This window comes from Rhipicephalus microplus, chromosome 2 (genome assembly GCF_043290135.1).
Source record: "Rhipicephalus microplus isolate Deutch F79 chromosome 2, USDA_Rmic, whole genome shotgun sequence".
Classification (NCBI taxonomy): Eukaryota; Metazoa; Arthropoda; class Arachnida; order Ixodida; family Ixodidae; genus Rhipicephalus; species Rhipicephalus microplus.
The window spans coordinates 99,089,826-99,116,510 of record NC_134701.1 but is presented as its reverse complement, the minus strand read 5'-3'; positions in this window follow the sequence as shown (position 1 = coordinate 99,116,510).

Below are 26,685 nucleotides of genomic sequence, written 5' to 3'. Positions count from 1 at the left end.
CTTTACCTTTCAGCGTAACGCACTGCTAAGCACATGATCATCAAACCATTTGACAATTTCTCTACCACCCCTATCACCCCTTTTCCTGATGAAGCTGGTCCATATTTCCACCAAATGGTGCTTAGTAAATGCGAGCGGCCGTTTTAACGTGGTGGCGTGGAAGAACTCATTGCGCAGAGCTCCCCTGTCGGCGTTGGTGTCATTGGTTGGTAGGGAAAAAGCATCATCTTGTCCGGAACCAATAATTCAGAAATCCGTAAACATAATTATTCCTAAAAACCCTAGTCAAAATCTAAAGCACTCTGTCTGCGTAACAAGAAGGGACCTACAACACAGCCACATGAATGCTTGAAACTCTTACAAAAAAAAGATAATTTGAGATTGTTATCTAGTCGAAGGCTTCTCGTTTCTGCAGGTGGTATTGGGTAAGAGAAGCCTTGAAGAGCACTAGGGGTGAATTCATGTGAATTACGCAACATGTGTTTTACAGGCCCGCGCATCACAAAGCACTGAGACACGTTTATTGACCGTTAGCTACAAAAGCACCAACAAAGTGAAGAATTGTGTAAGTTGGCGTACTGCCTAACTTACGCGTAGTGGGCCCTTTGCTGATTCGTGAAATCAATAGTGTCGTAGTGGATACTGCGCAACTCTATTGTAATAGGCATCCTAGAATAGTTCAAAAAAGGTAATTGCCTGCGCAAACCAATTCTTTACGAATGAGTTCAGGCATGCACCATGACCTGAACTATGGGTTGTAATTGAGACGCGATGCACGCGAGGCCTGATTGCTCTCTCGCGTTCTACTTTGGAAGGCTAAGCTCAAGTTCCTTTCATAATTTAGATGTGGAGCCGCTTATGGTCGAGGCTTGTCCCTTGTCCCTCGTGTTAGCCATGCTAATACTCGGAGCACCCACTAGATGGTTCTGCGATGGAGTGCTCGCTTCTATTTGGCGCGTTCTCTGGTATGAGTGGAAACCGCTAGCGGCTGCAGCAGAGCAGCACATGCAAGACCCGTCTTGAGAGCTCGCGAAGCTTAAGCGAGTCTCGAGCGCCGGCAAGCCGACTTTTGTGGTCCGTAAAGTCTATCAATATGCAGATCTTGTAGCTTGAAATTCATGGTGTAGGAGACACAACCCCGAACGTTTACGGTGATGAATAAACGGCACCTTTCTACAAAATTTTCAGTTAACCCTTTGCTGCTTCGCATACTGCTAAGGGTTGCCCTTTTATTTACAAATACTGCTGTCTCACAGTTCGAGACATTGCAGGAGTGGGTCCATAACAGTGAATACACACTAAACTAACAAAACACATGGTTTGGTATGCAAGTGGAGATAGTGGTTTCCCAGACGGGCGGCAATCTGCAAAATGAAGCAGAAGACACTGTAGCGACTGCACATCATGCCGCTGCCGGACCCACACATCTCCCTTAAGGGGAGATGTGTGGTATTTTTGACATTGCCCGTTTTTTTTTGTTCAAGGAGTGTCGGACATTATAGCCATCTAAATATACTTTAAATTTTATTGGGTTTTCCTTCTCAAAACAACAGTGCGTTCATCGGGTAGGTCGTTCATAGCTGATAATTGTGACTTGTTCTTTAGCAGCAAAGCTCTTTTTCAGCTAGGCCTGTAGGTTTGTGCCGTGGGACATACGCGAAATGAATCATCTACATAAATGATTGTGTGTCACTGAAAGTGGGTAAATCCCACTGCACATCATTGGTCAACTAAAAAAAACAGCAATCTGTGCTACAAGTGGCTGTGAAGCGACGGCTGCGAGCCGTAGACTTCGCATAGGTACAACAAGAGAATGTAGGAAATGTGAAAAGCAACGGTGGCTGGAATACTCCGAAGCAATCGAAGGCCTACGCCAACGACGATGTACTAATTGATCTACAGGGTGCGAAAGCTCACTTTCAGCGCGAGGTCCCCTTATGAAGTTTGGGCACCCCTGTCGTGTGCAAGACAAACTGTGGCGACCCTTCAGAACCTCTATGCGCTGAAAGTCGACGTATTAACAACGTAACATCATCCTAATATCTGGTAATCATATAGAATGATCCTAAAAACAGCATGCATTACCTAGCTAATGCGTAGGAACAACCTATAGACAGCCAGATCTGCCTTCGAAATCATCCAGCTTTGCAGCTTCATCTCTCGCACGTCTTAATGCAAATGCCAGATTTTTGTACCGCATGAGTGGTCTAGTTATTGTGGCTTCCCTTTTTTAAACAAAAGAAGGTTAGTTTTATTTTGCTTTGGCGTGAGAGGATTTCATGTGGGTGAATTATGTCTTTATTATTTATTAGGCTTTATTTCAAGCAATAAAGGAGAAAAATTGGGGTTGTATATAGAACACCTTTTTTTGCCTTTTTAGAAACACACAAACACATACTATTCTGGATGTACGCCTTGCGTTTTTTTATTTATATATTTATTCATTTATTTCTGTAATTGCAAGAAATAGTAGACCCAGCAAGGGTTCAAGCAGGAAGGACAGAAAAGTACGACGGAAAGAATTATGAAAGAAAATGAAGAAAACAACTATGTTAGACAAATAACACAATTTGTTGACACGATGAAAAAATATATTGCAGAATCGCACAACTTAAGCAAAAATTACAAAATATTTGAAAGCACAACTATATTCTAAATCCAAATACTGTATTAGCAGGATAACAAAACATGCGCAAAGAGAAAGGAGATATTCAACAACAAATAGCATCAATAGCATCAGTGCTGCATAAACTGGCTACGGATAGTATTGATTGAATAAGCTATGCTACAGGGAAAAAGAGTATTTAAAAAGTCAGTTTTCGAGAGATACGGCGTCATTGATTCAGCATGACACTCTCTGGTTCGTCGAGCTGCAAGTGGCTTCAAGAAAAGATCTAGACTAATTTTAAAAAATGCTTGTTCTTCAGAAAACAGATGAATTTATTTCTATAGGTTTCCTTTCGTTATTTTAATGTCTGAATGGTATTAGCTAGCATAGAAATGCTTGGGAATTGGCCGAGCGATATTCAGAAAAAAATGAATCGTACTGCTTTACGTTGGACTTTTTATAAGCGTAATGGTTGCATTTAATGTCAGGGTCTCACACGATACGTGCGTACTGTAATTTAGGACGAATGAATGAATAATACACTATTAGGCGAGTGATAGGAGGAAAGTGTTTTAATTTATGTCTTAGGTAACACAGCTTGCAGAAAGATGCCTTACAAATGTTGGAAACATGCGCATTCCAAGTGGAGTCACTTCCTCTTGAAAATAATAAGGTGTGAGTTAGAAAATGACGAAGTGTCGATTTCGCACGTCAATGTGACGCGGTATGATGTCCAAAAAGTTCTTGATATGCTTTCAACAAAGTGTCGATAATGTCAGTCGTTGCTATTGATTGACCTCGATTGCAAGAACAAGCCTTCAAAACATTTTAGAAAGGAAAAAATACACTGTAAAGATTTCCTCTCACGAAATCTCTTTGTTGAGTGTCCTCCTCACACAGAAAGCCTAGAGCTGGCTTTTATAGCCTCTAAATTTGGTGGGCCAGCGCCTCTATTACAAGAAATTCATTCCCAAAGAACAATACTTCTGCACCACGCCTGTAAACTCAGTGTCACTAAAATATCAAAATGAACAAACAATTTTCAGTAAAAATGGCACGAACTTATACTCTTTTTTAAACCCACCTCCTTAAACGATTACTTTAAGACTTAACTTTCTACAGCAAACAAAAAACTCTGGCAAATAGGTGCTTAACGGTTACGCGGAATATTTAGTACGTGAGTCAACAGGTTTCGAAATACTATCACACCTGACTGTAAAAACACATGTACAGACATTTAAATTTACTGTAGACGTCTACGTAATCTTTAAGCTTTTTGCATGCGCTCAAATGGCTTAAAATTTATGGTCCCTGTTGTATTGGTTCTCCTGATTTTCCTCTGTTTATTGAGCCATAACGCCCTACATGCGTTCACGTGTCTGTGCATCTGATGCAACTCCTGACACAAAAACTCTAGCACAAACTGACAGGGACACTGCGACGATAGCATCAATGCTATTTAATGGCATGTGTACAATATCAGTGATGACTGCACCCCCCCTCCCCGCCCCTGAAAAAAACACCTTTAGGTTCAGTTTGGAAGCTGGTGAGACTTCCGCACATCCGAAGATATGAGCCTGTTACGGTAGACTTATGTAACATTGACAACCCTGTTAGCGGTCGTAGATTATCCAGCCACAAGAGGCATTGCAGAGACCTACTTGCTTACTAACTCTGTGCAACGCTTTGCTATTCTAACACATATGCAGTAAAAAAACTCTCGTCCTTTTTCCGGCAAAATCAGTGACGTGACCACGAAGAGAAAACGAAAATTATAATGTATTGGAAACCCCACAAGAATGTCGTTATCGGCGCCACTTCTACTGATGTGAATGGCTTTTGTAACCGGGTATCTGCTAAGGTTGGCCAGTCAAGAGACCGACTGAAGTTTCTTGATGTTAAGGTATCGCAGCTTAGTGGTCGGAGAACTGGTTGGGCGCTTCGTACACATGGCCCTGCCGCAGTGGTCTAGTGGCTAAGGTACTCGGCTGCTGACCCGCAGGTCGCGGATCAAATACGGGCTGCGGCGGCTGCATTTTCAATGGAGACGGAATTGTTGTAGGCCTGTGTGCTCAGATTTGGATGCACGTTAAAGAACCCCAGTTGGTGGAAATTTCTGGAGCCCTCCACCATGGCGTCTCTCATAATCATATGGTTGTTTTGGAACGTTTAACTACACAGATCAATCAATCAATCACACACATGGGCCTTAACAACGTAGCGCTGCCTAATGTAGGTATGAATTAGTTTCTAGATCTGCACTTGAATGCTACGCATACACAGAGATAAAAAGTGGCTATGTTGCGAGTTTAAATTTTTCGTTGTTCTTAACCTGCTAGCTTAAAAATGATCGTATCAAAGTAGTTTCCACGTGTCTAAAGCTTCGAATTTTGAAGACTTGTGAAACCATCGTCTCAGTTGGACAACGACAAGAACAATAAATATGGCACCACCGGCGACTCTCATGCAACAAATCGATCTTCTATGCCTGGTTTTCACACATTCGCCCCGGCGACTTGGCCAATAGCTGCATTAGATAGGCAAGGTACTTTGGCAATTCTTGATAATACAGAAAACAAGCACCTCAATATACCAGATTTAGCAGTAGCGGTGAGAAGATGAAAAGAGGTGGAAAAAATGGATGCTATACTGGCCACATCCTTCTACTTTTGCCATCACCTCTTGGTATTTTGTCCCGAGCCGGCTCAGTAGGTCACTATGTACCCAAGCGTTCTTCGAAATTGTAACTGCCGCTGGTCGTAATGTACGAGTATATAATTAAACATTAAAAAGACATTTTATACAGCGAAAGCTGATATGAGATTATAACTCGCATCAAGCGCAGCACCGTAGTTGACCACCACTCCCACCGCCGCCCGTAACCACATCGCGCGAAGTTAGAAAAAAGAACCTAGTACCAATCACACAGTGGGCCTCGAATCTGGGTACGCTGGGTGCCAGCCCTGTATTCTACCACTGAGCCACGCCACTGCTTTGGACTCGTTCGTTGCAAGCTTGCCTTAAGCAGGCGTGATGGCGGAAAAGCAATCGCGTTAATCCGACCTATAAAGCGTTTTAAGACAGCGAAAGAACAACCAGTTGTCGCACAATGTGAACAGCGTAATGAGTGGGTCGTCCAATGCTCCAACCCATTACAAAAGCTTGTTCTTGACCTCCTATTAACTGTGGAGCATACCCGTTTCGGGCACGATTCCTCGGCGTCGTCAGCCACTGCATTGATAATTGGCACAAAACTTCTTGCAAGTGTTGAGCGGATACCGCGCTTCTCAGGATAATGACAAAAATTAGCATAGCCAATGCCGGCCCACTACCCCAAAAATTTCATTAATAATGCCGCAGTGGACATCAAGCAAGTCTGCTTTGCAGCGGTTACCCAATCAGTGATTAGTAAAGGCTCTGAAAGGTTGCTCTTCTAGCATTCGCTGTGACTGTGCTACGCCTTCCGCGCAGGCCTCGCGTTTTTTATAGGTACAGTCGTTGTGTAAGCCTCTTGGGCTTATCGGAAACGTTTACTTCACTGGAGTTGAAATGGTAACTGATGCTCTGACGCACCTTCAGTGCTCACGTTAGACTGCACAAGGCAATTGTATCAAAACAAAGTGAACTGTACGTTGCAATGTTGTGAATATCATACCGATCTTTCGTTAGCTCCAGCCTACAGGGCTGAGCAACACCAATATAGCTTGTTGATAGATAGGAATACTAGAAGGATGTTTAGTAGACTGCTAAAAAAGTAAAGCCAGCACAAGAAACAGCATTTATTTTTATTCGGCGTAACCCTAGCTGGTCAGGAATACATATCTATTGATTATTGCAGTATTATGAAATAGCACTGCAACAACTGACCTTTCACCGACATTACGCCTAAAGAATGACTTAAGAGGATTCAAGACCTGGAGGGGTTTTGCAGTAGAGTGCCAGAACGCCACACAGAAATCTTGGGTTCGATTCCTACTCCCAACGTGGAAGTGATCCGTGGTGTCGCCCTGTAAATTGGCACTTCTTCAGATCATTAAATCTTATCCTTCGTACCGTATCGTATCACCAGACAGCCATGTTACTCATACCTTCATAGCCTACCCTACAAATTTCGGGCAACACCAACTTAAGCAGGGGATCACGAGAGCACTCAGACGCAGATAGATAGATAGATAGATAGATAGATAGATAGATAGATAAATAGATAGATTAGATAGATAGATAGATAGATAGATAGATGGATAGATAGATAGATAGATAGATAGATAGATAGATAGATAGATAGATAGATAGATAGATAGATAGATAGATAGATAGATAGATAGATAGATAGATAGATAGATAGATAGATAGATAGATAGATAGATAGATAGATAGATAGATAGATAGACGGACAGACAGACAGACAGACAGACAGACGGACGGACGGATGGACGGACGGATGAACAGACAGACACACAGAAACGCTCAAAGTGCGTTTAGCTTGTTAGAAAATGTTTCGCACTTTCTATTCGCAAAGAATTCGCTGATCGAAGCTGGTGCGTTCGCGAAAAAGAATACAAGATATAAGAGCTGTTATAAAAAAAACTATCAAAAGTATGCCAATTAAAATAAAATGTAGAAGTAGAAAAATGCATTAAATGTAGAAAAAGGAACAGTACTACCAGGCCTCCGTGCAACGTGCCGTACAGTCACAGCGACAGCTGAAACAGTTGCATTTCAGGGCATTTTGAAACACTTTTTGGATAACTGCTTCTAGAACACTTGCATGATACCCACTTCGCCATAATTCATAATGTTTTTTTTATGCGAAGCATTTTTTAGCGAACTTCAGCGACTTTGAGCCTATCTATCTATCTATCTAGCCGCGTACGACTTTTAGCTCTCCTGGCCATTTCGATAATGGTATCCATACCAAACTTGGTATGGAATAACATGACTCTATTAGTAATACCTTTACCTGGTGATAACAAAAAAATCATAAAATGTATGTCATAGATGTCATGATTTACAGTTCATAGTCCTGCAGCTCTTGCGGTGGTGTCGTTCACATGGTATGTTGCTAAACTGGTATGGTATGGCATGATTGCATCGCGAACGAAAGCGACAGGCCCTAACACAAAAATAATGTAACAACATGACTGCATGCCATGCTCATGATTCGCTCGTGGCCGTTTTGCGGGCGTCACATATACCAAATTTGGTATTACAGTACGTGAATGAACAACGAAGGTGCGTGACTGGTGCAAGCATGATAATCATGAGAAACGTGCCATGTAACATGACCACATACCACGCTCATGATGTGCTGGCAGCCGTCTCACTAGCTTCACTTATACCAAATTTGGCATTATGGGACGTGAAAGAATGACGAAAGTATGGTACTGGTGCAAACATGATAAACTTGAGATGAGTGACATGTAACAACATGACTACTTGCTAGGCTCATGATGCGCTCGTGGCCGTTTCGCTAGCTTCACATGTACCAACCTCAGTATTAGGTGACGTGAACGAACGACATAGGTAAATGACACATCCAAAGATAAGAATCACGAAATGCGTGTCATGTAACAACATGACTACAAGCCACACTGATGATGCGCTCGTGGCCATTTCGCTAGCTTCCCATACACCGAATTTGGTATTACGTGAAGCCAATGGACGGCGTACGTATGTAACTGGTGCAAACACGACAATAATGACATGCATGTCATATGAGAATATGACTACATGCCACAGTCAAGGCACCAATACATTTCAAGGTGACGCGGTGTGCGTGCTCGCCGGCGTTCATTTCGCCGCGTCACGTGAGCATTGCCACGCCAGGCGCCACTCCTGCGTTGGTTGAAGCAGGCGCGTTTTAGCGCGTCCGACGTCCCTCCTTCCTGAAAAGAGGGAGACGCAGTGCTGTCTGAGTAACGCTGCGGCCTTCAGTGCTCCCCGTCCCAATCGGAATTCGTGCACATACGCCCATCACCGAAGTGCACCACAAAAGTCGACCTCTCCCTTCACAGCGGACCCATACCCGAACGCGATGAGATAGGAGTACTAGGGCTTTTTATACACAAAAATCGCAGAGCAGACACAACATTGGCCAAATTGCGTAAGGAGGGGGACCAGGTGGGCCGGATTGTCCGCCGGGTTTCCAACAAGCGTGGGGGGTTACGATGCAAAGATGCCTTGCGGTTGGCGCATGCATTCGTAACCAGCCGAGTCCTGTACTCGGCTTCATAACTCTACCTACGCAAATCCGACGAGAATGCACTCGAAGTCATTCTCCGCAAAATCTACAAGAGCGCCCTCGACCTTCCTGTCAGCACCTCTAACCAGCGTCTTTTGGGCTTGGGAATGGTGAACACCTTCCAGGAGCTAAGAGAGGCGCACTTGACAAACCAATATACTAGACTCTCTAAAACACCGTCGGGTCGCCGCCTCCTTGCCCGGCTACACATCAATCATTCAATACACACGGAAGAGCGCGTACGGATTTCAGAAGTCTGGCGATACTCCTTGCACGTGCGCCCTCTTCCGGATAACATGACCCGAGACGACTACAGTGGCTGACGCCTCGCGCGGGCGGAAGCCTTGGCTCGACACTACGGCCACAAATTCGGAGTATTCTACATGGACGCCTCCGGCCCGCACCACGGTGGTTGGTACACGGCTGCGGTCGTCCACCAAAACACCGTTGTAAACGAACTCACATTCCGTGCACATAACATTACGCACGCGGAGGAGATCGCCATCGCACTAGCCGCCGCAGATCAGGACTCGAGGGTCATCATCACCGACTCAAGGGGTGCCTGTTGCAATATTGAACAGGGATAAATTCCGTACCATGCTTATAAAATTTTGCAGAACAGCAGCTACCTAGGTGCCCCCGCGCACCGAACGATCATATGGGCTCCGGCTCACACGGGCCTCCATGGTAATGAGACGGCCGATGCCGCCGCCCGCACGCTCACTCTCCGGGCATCATCCTCGTCCGCTACCGATCCGGAACTCGAACCCAATCCCGCCTACACCTTTAAGGAGGTCACACAATTTTATCAATCCGGCCATAACGTCTATCTGAAACCCTGTAAGGGCCTCACGAAGGCGGAAGAGCGAATCCTTTTCGCCTTTATACTAAAACTCTATTGTGCCCAGCAATCATAAAACACTTTGACCCTGCTTGCACGGAGAAGTGCCCGCATTGTGAGGAAAATTCCTCTGAGATTCTCCACATGGTGTGGGTATGCCAAAAAACCCCAAACCTTACCCCACTACCCAACCCTTCGCTGGAGGACTGGGAGGCAGCCCTGCTCGGCTGCTCTGACCTGACGGCCCAACGGGCCCTGGTCGAGCGTGCCCGGGCCGCGGCCAACGCCAAAGGGCTCCCGTAAGAGGGAGCTCACCTGGTGTTTGTACGGGGCGGCCCCTTAATGACCGTTCCCGCCCTCCCTGTAAATAACATCTGTAAATAAATGTTTTTCAGCAGCAGCAGGCATAAAATGCAGCATGTCGCATTTCACGCCGGTTGCCGTCGGGCCACGCCGACGGACGCTGGTCGCGCCTGGCAACACGCTATATAGTGCTCGCGTTTTGCTCACGTAGCGTCGCTGTGCCCAGCATGCGCGCGTTAACAATAAATGCATTGGAGTATATTTGGCCCTTCATGATGCGTTCGCGGCCGTTTTGCTAGCTCCACATATATGAAATTTGACGTTACGTGATGCCAATGGATGACGACATATATGACTGGTGCAAACACGATAATTCTGACACACGCTCGCGGCCGTTTCGCTAGCTCCACATATACTAAACGTAGTATCACGTGATGTGAATGATGAAGGTAAAGACACATCCAAACATGATAATCATGGCACGGAAGTAATGAACGGCATTATTTACCTCCACCTCGTAACGTCGTGCTCTTTTTAAAGTGAGTTTTAAACATTTCTCATTCGTGCTTCGCATATCATCGATACCCACTGTACGTGGGATCTGCCAACTTTTTTGTTGTATGGAGGCATTCAATATGCCATCTATTCATCATTTCTCTGAGGAGCGTGGTACCCGCTCCATATCTGCTAGAAAATTTGTGCATTTTTTACGCTGTGGCTAGCGGGGAGAAAGGATTATGCCTGAAGCTTTGGTATTGGGGTACAAGCATTCTAAGGCCCACTCTTTCAGCAATTAGCATTGTGTGAGGTCTGTTCTGAATTGCTTAATCACTCATAATACCTGAATTGCTCAGCCGACATAAAACATACCTAAGGCTAGTTTACAATGGAGTTACAAGCACAAAAATGTATATCAATGCTGGTCTGGACGTTAGGAAGAAATGCATGTGCTCCATCATCAGTAGAAACAGTAGACATTCTGCCTACTAAAAGGGCACTTTAATGAATTATATCCTTTTCGCAGGACATGATAGCAGTTGTTCTGCCATGTTGTGTATTGTAACAAGTTTATCTTGCCCCCTCGAGTGTGACGTGAAACCGGAAGGTAAGAAAGGAAAACCAGCGTAGCTGTATTTGTAATGGTGGGCTGGCCCACAGAAAACTGGATTTGAATCCTGTGGTGTCCTAGGTGTTTTTTTCATTGCTTTGTTTTTTATTTTTGCCGTACTCATTAGGGCGCTATTAGAATCCTACTTTTGGGAAGGGATATAACCCTAATTCTTTGCAAAACTTTACAAAGTTTTATTCGCATGTTCTTCGCTTTGCTTAGGTGTTTTCTTCTTGATTAAAAATGCGTCCACTTTAACCCTCCAGAAACAAGGCTCACACAGCGTGAGAAGCACTGACAGAAAAATAAATTTGGAGAATTCCAAACGTGGACAGTTCAATTACCACGTGAGTCCTTTTTCATGTAGCCGATGGAGCTTGTAACGTGCATGGCTTTAAAAAACTTCGTTTTTCAGTGACCAATAAACAATATATGGAGTCGCCCAGGGCACATTACTTCATCGAAGTCACTCGCGAATCCTTTTTTATTGCGTTTTCAACGCGGTTATGTTCACCAGATAGACCCGTACGTGATACGGAAGGACGAATGCGCTAGCCCTGGTGCGACACTGAAAGCGTGCAAAAAGAGACAATAAACTCTCACTGAAAATAGACGTGTGGAGCAGTATTCCACTTTCACAGAGTTAGAGTTCTGAGGCGAAGCCAACGCAAGGCGCGTTTTTTTGTTGTGTCGAGTGAATGACGTATGCAAAGCCATGCACTTCAACGAGAGTCTCTTGGGCAGTGCTCTTTTTTTTCTCGCACAGATATTGCTACAGACTGTTTCTGAAGTAAAATAAGAGAAAACTAAAATACAAAAACTGAGAATTTTACAATTTCACACGAAGGTTGCATTACGCACAAGGCCACATGCCTTGTTTTTAAAATCACATGGAGATCTAGCCCCTAACACGAGCACAGCGTTATGTGAGGGCGAAATTTTTGCTATTGTAAAGACAGCCGCATTGTAGTGTGCAACAAGTCGGACAACTTCAAGATAAAAACCACGTGGCAAGTATCCGTTCAGCCCCGCCCTGCCGACTCAGCTCGCCCTTACGGCCAGTGGCGAGGAGACTCTGGAGACATTTTGTTCCCCTCAATAAAAAGCCACTCCCATGCAGTGCCCCCATGCATTGCCTTTTTTTCTTTAAGGAGCTATATGGTGGCAGTTGATTCACTGTAAAGTTCTTCGAGGAGGTTTGTATATACTCAGTCGAGGCCTTGATTCCACAGCGTCTGCTTGCTTGTGGATATCTCTGCTGAATGAAACGCATTTTCGTAATCTGTGAAGTATGTGTATAGTGTTTTGGGGGCATTCTGAGCATTTCTCTATCACCTGATCGATAGTAGGAATGCAGTCAATTGTTGAGTAGCCTGTGTAGAATCATGTTTGATTCTGTTGTTGATTGAGTTCTAGTGCTCAACTAGTGTTTCGTTTGCAATTACCTTGGTAAAGAGCTTGTATACGATGTTGAGCAAGGTGATTAGGCTATAATTTTTCACGTCATTGTCGTCCCCTTTCTTATAGAGTAAGTTGATGTTAGCATTGTTCCAAGATACCGGTAGCATCCCCATCAGGAGGCACTCCGTGCATAAGAATAAAGAAGTGTGTGAGACATGAGGATATGGTCCCCCCCCACGCTATTTACCACGTGCTTACAAGAGGCTTTCAGAGACCTAGAATAGGAATTCCTATGGATAAAAGATAATGGAGTAATATGCGCTTCGTCGATTACATTGTATTGCGGAATATATCACGGACTCCTTGCAACTTATTCACTCATGAGTTAGACAATGAGATTATAAAAGTACCACTTGAAATAATTTAGCAAAAATCAAAAGTAGTTTACGGCAACCTCGTAAAAGAACAGTGCTGTGATATAGATAGCTGTGCACTCTAACTTGTAAGAGAGTACGTCTGCCTAGGACATGTAGTAACCGTGGAGGCGAATCACGAGACTGGAGTACTTGTGAATTAGACATTGAGATTACAAAAGTACTACTTAAAATAATTAGCACAAATTAAAAGTAAATTACAACACCCTTGTAAAAGAACAGCGCTTCGATATAGGTAGCAGTGCACTTGAACTGGTAAGAGAGTTCGTCTAACTAGTACACGTAGTAACTGCGGAGCCCAATCACGAGACTGGAGTAACTAGTAGGACAAGAATGTGGTGGAGTACATTCCGCAAGCACTATCAAATCATAAATCATATGTGGCCACTACTATTCAAGAGGAAGACACATAACAGCTGCATCTTACCGGCATTTACCTCAGAGCAGACACCTGGAGGATAGCAAAGAGGATTCAACGTAGCTTGAACCCTCTTTCAACTTAACAACTCAGCCAGCATCGGAAACAAAAATCATAGGTGTAACTCTAAGGGACAAGAAAAGAGCATAGTATGTCAGGGAAGAAATAGTTGTTATGGACAGCATAGTCGGAATCAAAAAGAAAAGGTCATGGGCAGGGCGCGTAGTACGCAGGCAACACGACCACTGGTAATTGGGGATCCCGAACTGGATTCCGAAAGAAGGCAAGTGGGTCAAGGAGAGACAGAAATTTAAGGTGGGGGGGGGGCAGATATTATTTGGAAGTTGGCGGTTTTAAAATGCCAGCAGCAAGTACAGGACCGAGTTTACCGAGGGGAAATAGGAAAGGTCTTTGTTCTACAGTGGACGTAGTGAGACTGATTATGATGATGAAAGTAGACGTCTCTCGTTCTTTTTTTGCCACTGTTTCTTTTATCGAAGGTTATATTTAGGTATCGATATGAAGTACATCAGCATCGCGAAATCTTGGTGTGCGCTTACCCTCCCCTTTTTTAAACTCGGCTCTGTATAGTGGCGGTCACGCATAAAGAAACCTTCGCTCATGTGCGATAGTTAAACATTTAGACGGCAGTACAAGACATGGCGAGAAATTCACAAAATTTTTCTTTGAAAGCAGATATTGCAAGTGATAATATATTTTGCCTTAAGCCTACTTTATAGGGGCTATTCCTGCACATTCCAACACGGTTTCGGAAGTATCATGCATCCCTCGCACTATCTGGCGCAGGGCTTCCAAACACATGGCCCACGGCTGCCTTATTCCCATCTTTAAGTACGTCCTTGAGCTACATAGGCATGACATGTCTAAATCACTTTCTTTTCATGCATGCCATGCATACATCATATGTTGGTACATGACGGGGAAGGAGAAGTCTGTGTTTCCGAATCGGCCTCAAGATTTTAGTCATTTAGAAGATAGATACATATGTGATGTTGCAATCTCGCCACCAAATACCCTTCAGAAGTGACCGGTATACAAAATATTGCAGAGATCTTTCAAAGGCAAAATTAAGTGACATGTTGTACAACATATGCCATGCCCCAATTCTTCCTACTCATTGTCCGGACTCTTGCGGTAGTGCGGAAGGAATTTTTTTTTTTTTTGATGAGCTGCTGGCACTTTGAAGTGCCTACTTCAGTATAGGCACTCCAAAGCGCTTACGTCCGTCGCTTCATCCTTGCTTCCGCCCATCCATAGGTCCGTCTGTTCAACCGTTCGTCCATCCATCTGCCCGTATGTCTTTGCGTCCATCCATCCGTGCGTTGGTCTATCCGTTCGCTCGTGCGTTCGTCCGTGCGTCCATATCTGCGTCCCTCCATTCGTCTGTCTTTCCATCCGTCCGTCCAGCCATCCATCCTTCAGTGCATGCGTGCATCCTTGCATCCATGCGCCCATCCTTCAGCCGTCCGCCTGTGCATTTGTCTGTCCATCCCTCAATCCATGTGTCTGTCCATCTATCTATACTCAGCACTCCAAGTACTGTCACCTCACATCTTTTCATCACATATTCATCATTTAGAAGTATCATCATCCAGTGGGTATTTCAAGGACTGAACGAACGGTGGCATGACCGTAACAAAGGAGTGTCACGCAAGCACTTTCTTACGTCCTGCACTTTGTGTATGGATCCCACCTTTTACCGCCGCTACTTTATAGCTCTGTGGCCTAACCGTCGCTAAACCTTGATAAAATCAACAAAGTTATGCCCAGGGAGTTTACCGTGGCAACGTTTTATAATCAGATAGCGCTCAGAATGCGTCCTTATGTTATGAGATTTTCAGTATCAAATTTCAGGCAAACGCAAATTTTATTAGAGAATAAGTCCTCGATACTCACCTCTGCAGGTTATTTCATCAGAAGCTGTTATCTATTTATGATTTATTTAGGTATAACGGGCGCGGGGTTCTTCCTCATTTCAAAAGAGAGTGCGCGTACCTTACTAGTGCGGCCATGGACGTCGTTACCTCATTCTATTACGACAACAACAACAACAACTACTACTACTACTATTACTACTACTACTACTACTACTACTACTACTACTACTACTACTACTACTACTACTACTACTACATAAATTGTGAACGCACGACCCATGGCTTAAGGAGCTTCGCTCCTAAAAGACGAATGCTCGGTCTCTACAGCTGTGGGAGCTCACAAAGCAGGCTGTGCATGCCCATTATGCCTAACATGACCTCCGTGAGCCGCCAAAAGGGAACAAAAACGAATGTCTTCGAATGAAGTCTGTGTAACAAAAGTCCTTGCAGTCTTTTAGTGGAAGGATGGAATACTCAAAAACGTTTCTGCACTTTAATATCTAGCATGATAAGTTAGAAATTTATTTAATTACTTTATTCAATGAGAACTCAGAATATTCTTCGGAGGAGGAAGATGAAAAAAGAAAGGGCAGGGAGGTTAGCCAGTCAAAATACCATTTGAAGTACAAAAAAACTGGGGGACGCTTAAGGTTCACCTTTAATGGTAAAAATCGATAGTCATATTCTGTTCCTAGCGCGTAAATTCAAACACTGGGGCATGAAACCTTTTAGAACATCAACGCGATGCTACGTGGCCATTCATCAACAAGTGCCACAGCCTCTGTGCCATTTGTAGTTGGCTAGTGGCTTTGAACCACAAAGTCATTGTGATAATCACATGTTCTGATGACAGCGATGGCAATGTGCGCTTGTACCATGCATTTTAATTGCAATATTTGATGTTATATTTTGAAGCAGGTATACAGGACGCGATGTGTGTGCAAAGCGTGCGACTTGCACGATATTTCCAAGCAGAGAAAATAATTCTCACTGTATTCGCAAGTAGGCGCATGGCCATCCAAAGCTACGGAGAATGGCGTAAACTGGGCCAAGTTCCCCTGGCTAAAGCATATATTGTGGGCAGCAAAGCCAGACCATTTCGCAACATGTCTTGGCGAACGACCTGAGGTAACTTCTGGGCGTTCCGCTCGATTGTTATCGGACTAGGCCGAATACTGGAAAAGGCAGGCCAAAGATCTATAGGACAACGCGGTAAAATGGAAAGGTGCTGCCTTGTCGGTATTCGCGATAGGCACGCTTGCATTGTTTTTTTCATCAGCAAGCTATGCTTGGCTTTGCAGCTACTGCACTGCTTACAAACGAACGTGCAGAAATTCCACAGAATATTCGCAACGTACGTAAGGGCGTCTGAATCGAAATGTTGCAGCCGTACGAACATTTTTCTGGGGGTAAAGGATGGGGGGCTGGTTTTGGGCCACCTTTTTACGTCAGTTGGTTAATTGGTTTTTGTTCTTTAGAGACGTGCAAGATCCGTTATCACGCACACTCATACTATTACGACTGGAAAGACTGCTCCCGGAACTCGTCGTGTCTACCGAAGATTCTGTGACAGGGATAAGGGGCTTCTTCCAAAAAAAAGATTTTTTCATAGAAAGTTTGCGTGTGTACAATTTTCTCGAAAATATGTATCCGTTGTCAAACGTAAAGCACTTCATTTTGCGCTAAGTGATATTGTTTTCCCTATAACTGCGGGAACGAAAGTCGAGACGATGCAACTAAAATATATGTAATAAAACTAAAATCCTCCGCCAGACTGGGGATCGAAACTAGGTCTTTTGCGTGGCATGCTAACGTTCTATCACGTAGCCACGCGTCTCTTCTTTTAAATATTACGTGGATATATCCGTGAAGAGTTACGATGCATCGATTCTGTTGTAGGTGAAACAACTATTCCGAGACTCCCAAGAAGCTACTTTTATAAATGATGAGGAGAACATTCTGTGCGAAAGGGTTTTAAAACAAGTCATATGGTTTGGCGAAGAAAGTACATGCAGCGCTCCATCGTCTAGGGTACATGGATCCCATGCCTTCATTTCGCATGCCTATACTGAGTGCAGCGGAGAACTGCGGGAGGCTCGTATTCCTACCACGTCTGATAAACAGTACAAAACTGTTTAGGCATTGTCTTCGTTGCGGCGGTCAATCCGATGACTTGGATAGTATCTAGTGGAGCAATTGGTCTACGCGTATGGTATAACTTTTCCAAAAGACGAGAACCCAAGAGCAGAAAGGAGTCGCTCAGCCACCTGGGTGCGTTTCCCACCACGGCTATTCGATCCCCTTTAGGACCTTGAATACCTGACGCACGCTATACAATTCGCCAACGTGCATTCAAGAAAAGCAAAATATGCAGTAGGTGCGGCCTAGAAATGTACGCTAATTTCCGTGCATGAAGTATTCAATGAAGGTATCGTGCAAGCAGAGCATTCGGAGCATTGTTTTCTCCTAGAATCTCTTTTCTCCCTTTTATCCCTTCCACAGTGCAGGGTAGCAAACTGGATGTGCGTCTGGTTAACCTCCCTGCCTTTCCTTGCATCTTTATCTCTCTCTCTCTCTCCTAGAACGTTAGGGCCTCGCCAACACGCTTGCTTTCCTGAGAACTTCTAGTTCCGACAACACTCACTGAAAATATTCTGCAGCACTGACGCCATACCTAGCGCAGGAAGCAAAATTTCAAGTCGGCAGCGAAAACAAAAAAAAGTTCATTTCAGATCCAACATGATTAGTAAAATTTAGGCTCTTTAAGAACGCAGATGATGATGATGAACAAACTTTATTTATATAACAGAAATGTCCTCTTCCCCTTTCAGGTGCGAGAGGAGAAGGGAGGACCAAACCTTGACGACGGCCATGATCCCATGGGCCCTGGCGGCGTCTTCGGCCTGCCGTATTAAGCGGGCTTGTATTTGAGAGTCAGAGCTGAGGAGCGCGGCATCCCATCCACTCCCGTCTGGAAATTCGCCTTTCATTGGGGGCCTGCGGGCATGCCCATAAAAGTCCGCCCTGTTGTGGCAAAATTTACACTTGTCCAAATGAAGTTCCGGCACGCAGCGGTTCATTGTTACCGGACTGGGAAACGTGTGGGTCTGGAGTAGGCGCCACGCCACCGCCTGTCCTTTGTTCAATGACGAGTGTGCGGGAGGATAAATTTTCCTGCTTAGCCTGTAATACTGCGTAATATCTCTGTAAGTGGTCATCCGCTCAAATCTCTCATCGTCCTCCCCGTTCGACCAGGGCAATCCAGAGGCTCGGTCTGTAAGTCCTCGAGCTGTCTGGTGTGCAGCCTCATTGCCGGGCAAGGAGGAGTGAGGGGGTGCCCAGACTATTTCTATTGTTCGTTGGTCTTTGCATCCAACATATATTCTTGAAGCTATTTGGGATATTCGCCCTCGTGCAAAGTTTCTCACAGCCGTCTGCGAGTCGCTAACAATGAGTGAAGTCGAGGTGGATGCTATGGCTATTGCAATAGCTGCTTCCTCCGCCTCTTCTGCAAAGCTCGTTCTCACCGAGCCGCTCACCTTATGATTTCCTTTGTAGCCCAGTACTGCTATAGTCATGTTGTCATTTCCTTTGTATTTGGCCGCGTCTACGTATGTTGTTTCCGGTAAATCTTTTACGTTGTTATGTATATTTTTCGCTCTTTCAGCTCTCCTTGCTTTGTGATGTTCGGGGTGCATGTTTTTTTTGGAATCGGTAAGATTACTAAACATTTCCTGATTTCATACGGGATATCCTTTTTGGCGCCGAATTGATTTGCGTAGTTTATACCCAGTTCCTCTAGTATAGCTCTACCTGTTTTACTCTGCGTTAGTCTTTCATATTGTGCGATTCTTTGAGCTTCTATAAGCTCTTCTGTTGTGTTTTGAAGCCCTAATTGAAATAATTTATCATTAGAAGTAGTAATTGGAAGTCCGATCGCCTGTTTGAAAACTCGTCTAATGATTCTGTCAATCTTTTCTCTCTCGGCCACTTGCAGTCTGAGGTACGGAATCACATATACAATACGACTGATGACAAAAGCCTGTTACAGTCTTATATTGTTTTCCTTCATACCATAGTGCCGGTTTGCAATTCCTTTAAGTAGACGCATAGTTTGCTGCGCACTGGTTTCAAGTATTCTAATCGCCTCTCCGTTGTTCCTGTTTGAGCTGATTCGGAGTCCCAGAATTCTTATGCTTTCGACCGTAGGTATTTGCGTTTTTCCAACAAAGACTTTAATGTTAGGTTTTTCCTGGATGCTTTTCCGACCCCTACATGTCGGGTTATATAAGAGAAGTTCCGATTTTTCCGGTGTTCATTGTAATCCTGTATGGATGGCATATTCTTCTACAACATTCACTGCTGTCTGTAAAGTTTCCTCTATGTATCCGTCACTACCCTCTGCTATCCATAAGGTAATGTCATCTGCATAGATGCTACGGTGGAGTCCTAGAATTTCCTTCAGTCTGGCAAGGAGACCTATCATGGCCACGTTAAAAAAAAAGGGGGATAGGACTGAGCCTTGCGGCGTACCTCTGCTGCCCAGACTAAACTCTTGGGATTCTGCTTCGCCTAGTATTATTCTTGCAGTCCGGTCAGTTAAAAAGTCTTTTATATAATCGTATACTCTTTTTCCTACCCCTAACGCTTGAAGATTGGCAAGTATAGCTTTATGGGATGTATTATCGAATGCCCTTTTAAGATCTAGGCCAACTATTACCTTTGTGTCGTGTGTATAGAGACCCGAATCAATTATTTAGTGTTTAATCTTAAGCATAATGTCCTGTGAAGACAGTTTCGCTCTGAAGCCTACCATCGTATGAGGAAAGAGCTCATTGTCTTCCATATAATTTGACAGGCGAGTTAGGATGACATGCTCTAATAACTTTACTATGCAGGACGTCAGGGAAATAGGCCTAAGATTATCAAGATCTAGTTTCTTGCCTGGCTTGGGAATCATTATGATTGTTGCCGTTTTCCATTGCTTGGGTATCTTACCTTTTTCCCAACACTTGTTCATATATTCGGTGAGGGCTGTGATAGATTTGTCGTCTAAGTTTCTGAGCGTTTTATTCGTGATCCCATCGGGGCCCGGGGCTGATGTTGTGCTCAGTTTCATTAGTTCCGATCGTACCTCAGCCTCTAATATGGGTCGGTCTAGGGAATCATTTTCTTTACCTTTGTACGAGCCTAATTGCTCTTTGGTTGTATCCCCAATGTATCTCTGTCTGATTTCTTCAATCAGTTCTTCCTCCGTGCCTTTGTATTTACGGACAAGTCTAATAAAGTTTTGTTGTTGTGCTGTCTTGCTCGCTTCCGAGTCTATCAGACATCTTAAGAGGTTCCATGTTTTAGAGAGACTTATTTGTATTTCCATCGCATCACACTTTTCCTCCCATTGTTGTCTGCATAGTTGCTCCGCGTACTTCTCAATATCTTTACTGAGGGTGGCTATTCTTTTTCTAAGGCGTTTGTTGTGTTTTTGTGTTTTCCACCATTTTTCTAGGAGCTTATGTAGGAGCTTACTGTCTGTGCTTTCTAGCCCTTCTGTATTTGGTATGGTCTTAGTTGCGATTTGAATATTTTGCTTAAGGTTCCCTAGCCATTCATCTAAGTCTTCGATGACATCGCATCCTTCCTTCTCTCTGATTTTTCTAAAGCTATCCTATTCAACCATCCTTAATTCTTTGCCTCCTCTTTTACGTGGACCTCCTTTAATTGTGGTCTCAATTATATAGTGGTCACTGCCCATATTTTCTTGTGTATTAAGCCAATAAGATTCGATGATATTCTTAGTAAACGTGAGGTCAGGAGACGTGTCTTTGGATACGCTGTTTTCAATCCTAGTTGGGAAAAGGGGGTCGGTTGATAACGTAAGGCCCTCCTGTTGGGCGTCGATCCAGAGATTTCTACCTTTGATGTTTTCTTTGTCATAACCCCATGCCGGATGCAACGCGTTGAAATCTCCTACTATAACCAATGCTTGATTTTTAGTAATGCTCATCGTTTTTCTCAAAAGTGACCTAAATTTGGTTTTTTTTCTAGGGCGGCTATAGACATTTAATATGAATAGACTTTCACCACTCTTCTGCGATGGAACTAACTCAACAAGAACATGATCGACATCGCAGATTTCTGTATCATGTTCTATCACCGTGAGATTTCTTCGCTACGAGGGTTGTTACGGACGTTTTTTCATCAGGGGTACCATAGGATTTGTAATTCGACAATTTAGCCATTCCTCCATTTTCCTGTAAGGCGATGACGTCTGGTGCCTCCTTTCCGTTTAGGAACTGTTGTAAGTTACCCCGTTTCCGGCGATACCCACGACAGTTCCACTGCCAAATTTTATACTGATTACGTCGTGCCATGTCTAGTCGTACCCTGCGATTTAGATTACTTCGGTCGTAGTCGGCCGGTTGTAGGGTTTAGTAGTAGTTTTAACCTGGCCTGCTCCTATAGACCTCAAATCTGTTTGCGTGTTCTCCACCAGCGTTAGTCGATTTTCCATGCTATCTATTCTTTGTTTTATTTCTACGAGCTGCAGCTGCAATCCTGCGAATTGTTGTTGCATTACCTTAGTAAGTTCTCCGAGCATATTCTCGACTTTCGTTTCCAGGGGTTTTGAGAGGTCTTCATTTTCTACAGGAGATATTTCCTCTGCTCTTCGTTTCGCTGCGTGCACTCCTGACTCCTATACAGGCGTTGGAGTTAAAATTCGACTACACGATGCTATGGCGCTACTTGACTCGCGCAGCTGATTTTGCCTGAGTTTAGCGTTCTCTTCCTTTAGTTGTTTTATTTCGTCCCTCTGTTTCGCGTTTTCACGGGTGAGTTGCTCTAGCATTTTCTTAATATGGTTTAGCTTTTGACCTAGGGTGGACCCTTCTGCCACAACCTGAGGCAAACTCCCAGACCGGAGAGACTCCCCTGATACCTCGCCCACCCAGCTCACCATTTGTTGACTGCTCCGGCCGCCGCCAGGACCCTCGTGGGACTGTCCTTGAGGTGATGTCGTTGCCCTTGTCTTGTATTTGGCCCGTGACCTCGATCTGTGTTGACGAGTGGACCTTGATCTGGATGTGGATCTGGGTTCGTGTTGAGTCCCTTCTCTTCCCCCTTCGGCGAGTCGCGGAAAGGAGCTGGAACAATCTCTGCGTCGTCCCCCTCTGTCCTTGGTGGCGTTGCCATTCTCCTCCGTTGGATTTTCTGGTGAATACCCTTCCCTCCATGCCTGTGTTGCTCTAGTGCTCGACAAATTCTTCATTTCTCTTCGTTCATCGCCTTGTTGTTGTTCCTTTTCCCACCATCTTTTCTTCAAAAGGTACGGGGTCCTAAACCGTTCTTTGCCTTTTTTGTCCCCTGTAAGATGACCTTTCCCGCAAAGACTACACCTAGGGACGCACTGGTGGTTTTCAGTTGGATTGAGCACCCCACAACCACGGCATTTCTTGCTGTCCGGCTGTGGGCAGACATCCGCCCGATGTCCAATTCGACCACAAGTAGTGCATGTTTCATACTGCTTCTTGTATAGGAAGCACCTATATTCGGCACCACGGTAGTATACAAAATACGGCACAAACATCCCTTCGAAAACAATGACCACTGAGTCCGTAAGTCCCATACGTCGTGCATGTAGAATCGTCGGGTTCCTCTGATTGACCAAGCTTTTTTCTATGTCTTCTTGATTATCATACTTCGGTATTCCATGGATAACCCCTTTGGATGTGTTTTCTGGTGCTGTTACATAAGCGGCTGTAGCATAGCTCTTGTCATTGATCATAATTTCCTTGATGTTGCTGTATTCTTTCGCATTGGCCAGACTAGGTGTGCTCATGATCATGGTATTTTGTCGCATGTTGATTCTGAGAGTATCTTCCCCAGCGATGTCAGGCTGTATTTTTGCCGCTCGTAGAACACAGTCTCTTATGAGCGCTAGACTCTGTCGCGTCAAGTCCAGACCTCCTCCTGGGCGTATTACAACCTTGTAATCGTCTTCTGGTAGTTGCGGTTCTTTTGGCACTGGCCGGCGATGCAAAAAATCCTTCACTCTCCGAGACGCCTCCCTGGACGCACCTCCCGCGTTCGTGGCTGGTTCCGCGTTTCTCTTGTCGTTTGCCTTCTTGCGTCGTTCATGGGCCACAACCCATCCTTGAGCGTCGTTGTACTCTTCGGGAGACAGCGTCTCCCCCTCAACTTCCACAACATCCATTTCGCAGGCTTCGAACAAGCCGGGGGCCTGGCTTGTCGCCTAGTTGCCAGCGCGTCGATGGCACTGCGTCAGCACTGCGATGGCGTAGCTAGGGCGACGCCGTTGTGGGGACTGAAAAGACGTGTCACGGCTCAAAACAAGTAGGCCCACCTGGTATATCCTGGCATCGGACGAATCGGGTGATCGTCTGGCGACAGCTGTGATGGTCTTGAATTCCGTGGTTGTCCTTATTCAGCCGCGTAAGTGAAAAACTGGCAGAGCCCATTCGAGAGGCGTCCGAGTGGCTCAGCCCCCTAGCGGCCAACCTCTAAGAACGCAGAAAAATGAAAACTTCGTTGCGCGACTCAGACGCGTGTCATCAATAAACGCACATTCAACTTGTCTTTTCCTATGCTGAAGAGACAGCCGTTTCAAGCGCAAAACGAGACGGCCTCGCTGATTAAAATACTCGCTGATCCAACACAGAACTTTTCGCTCATTATACGTTGACCTAAGTTTTTTCAATCACAAGAATATTGAATGCCAGATGAAAGAACTTCAGTTGGTGTAAAGTCTGCTCTTATGCTTTCGAAGGGGGAGCGGGACCTGGCTTCTCGTCCGTCTATCTTACCAAGTGGCTTGATCACCATCCCAATAGAACGCTCAAGACAGGATCAAGGTTCAAAATGATATAAATAAAAATCGCTAATATGTAATCATGGTATTTGAAGTAAAATCGCAAAACACTTCTGGAAACATGTAAATGACTCCTGGGTGACGCAACAAAGGATACCACCACCTACCTCGATGCGTGAACAAATGCACCTTTGCTTGCACCGGCCGTGCATCGCACATAAACACGTCAGATGGTGGAAACAGCCTGACTGAACTCGCTCAAGACGACACGTATCTCAACTGCCGTAACAAGCAAGTAACCGATAAGGCGCAACAATACGTGCGCTGAAGCTTTGGTGATGCTGAACGGGCCGTTTTTTTTAACAAATGCAAACATGACAATATAGAGGTGCAAACATGAGAATATAGAGATGCATGTCATGTGAGAACATGACTACATGCCACAGTCAAGGTACCAATACATTTCAAGGTTACGCAGTGCGCGTTCTTGCCGACGTTCATATCGTCGCGTCACGTCAGCGTTGCCACGCCAGGCGCCGCTCCTGCGTTGCTTTGAAGCAGGCGCGTTTCAGTGCGTCCGACGTCCCTCTGTCATGAGAAGAGGGAGACGCATTGTTGTCTGGGTAACGCATCGCCGCGAAATGCAGCATGTCGCATTTCGCGCCGGTTGCCGTCGGGCCACGCCGACGGACGCCGCCTGGCAACACGCTATAGAGTGGTTGCGTTTTGCTATCGTAGTGTCGCTGTGCCCAGCGTGCGCGCGCGTTAACAATACATTGAAGTATATTTGGCCTTTCATGATGCGCTCGCGGCCATTTTGCTACCTCAACATATATGAAATTTCGTGTTACGTGACGTCAATGGATGATGACTTATATGACTGGTGCAAACATCATAATCCTGACACACAAACTTGCGGCCGTTTCACTAGCTCCACATATACTAAAGCGGTATCACGTGATGTGCATGACAAAGGTAAAGTCACATCTAAACATAATAAACATAGCACGGAAGAAATGTACGACATTATTTACCTCCACCTCGTAACGTCATGCTGATTTTAAAGTGACAATTAAACAATTCTCATTCGTGCTTTGCATATCACCGATTCCCACTGTACGTGGGATCTGCCCATTTTTGTTGTATGGAAGCATTCACTCTGCCATTTATTCATCATTTCTCTGAGCAGCGTGGTACCCGCTATATATCTGCAAGAAAATTTGTGCGTCTTTTCTTCCTGTGGCTAGCGAGGATAAAGAAATATGCCTAAAGCTTTCGTATCGGGGTAGCAACATTCTACGGCCCACTCCTTGAGCAATTCACATTGTGAGAGGTCTGTTTTGAAATGCTTAATTACTCATAATACCGGAATCGCTTAGCTGACATAAAGAATGCCTAAGGCGAGTTTGCAACGGAGTTACAAGCACACAAGTGTATTGTAATATTACACAGTACTAGGCTGGGGTGTCAGCCGTCTTCTTTATTTCTAACCTCTTCTTCCTCTTCGTCTCCCTCCAATCCTTCCTCACGTCCACGTACACTCCCCATCTTTGAAGACTCATCCCTCCTGGGGTGATACTTGAAAACATTTCTAATGGTCGCAAGCTCCAGCACACCATCATCGTTGAGAACGCCATGTTGCAGTGCGATCTGCACCACGCGATAAGGTCTCATGTACACCTGCTTTTTGCCGGGAAGGCCTTTTCTGAGAAGCACCAGATTGTTCAGTTGTATCTGAGGTATCCGCGTGTTGTGGCGACGGTCAAAGTTCCTCTTCATACTTTCCCGTTATCGCTGGGAGGCTTCCAAAGGTTTTCGTTTTCCGCGCAATTGCAGGCGGTCTGCAATGCAAAGTTCTTGATCAGAAGGGAGCACTGGTACCTTTCCTAAAGCTGCAAAATATGGACTACAGCCGATGCTCGCAGTGTGCGACCGATTGTGATGAGCGACAGCGGCCTCCAAACAGCACTTCCATCCACCCTGAAAACCAGGATACATTGAAATGAACTGCTTCAAATCCAGAATTATTCTTTCAGGATGCCATTTCCTGCAGGATGGTACGGAGCGCAGCGTCGCAATAAAACTCCTCGTTCCTTCGCCCAATCTTGCAAACGCTGACTGAGAAACGCTGGCCCATTGTCTGATATTACCATTTTCGTTATCTTGAACATCTCCCGACTCCAAAGAGCTATCTTAATATTTGCGTCTTCCCTTCGCGGCCGTGCAGCCACTATTCTTGTGCACTGGTCTATTGCCACAAGGAAAGACTGCGTTCTTCTTACTCCTGCAGCCTTCTTCTTGAGCTCTGCGAAATCCGGATGAATTACTTCAAATGGTACGTCGAAATGTTGAGGCAAAACCATCTCGTCTGTTCTCTCAAGGTACTTGGCTTTGTGAACTTGACATTGATGACAAGACTGAGCATACCTTTGAACGTCCTCTTTCATGTGTTTGCACTGGAAACGCTGACGAATCTTGTGATATGTCCTCCAAAAGCCATCATCTCCACCTGAGTGCGGAGAGTCGTGACAGAGCTCCGAAATTCGAGGTACCATTGTTTTCTTGGACTGTGAACTTTCCGTTATGAAACTTAAGTTCTTCAGTTC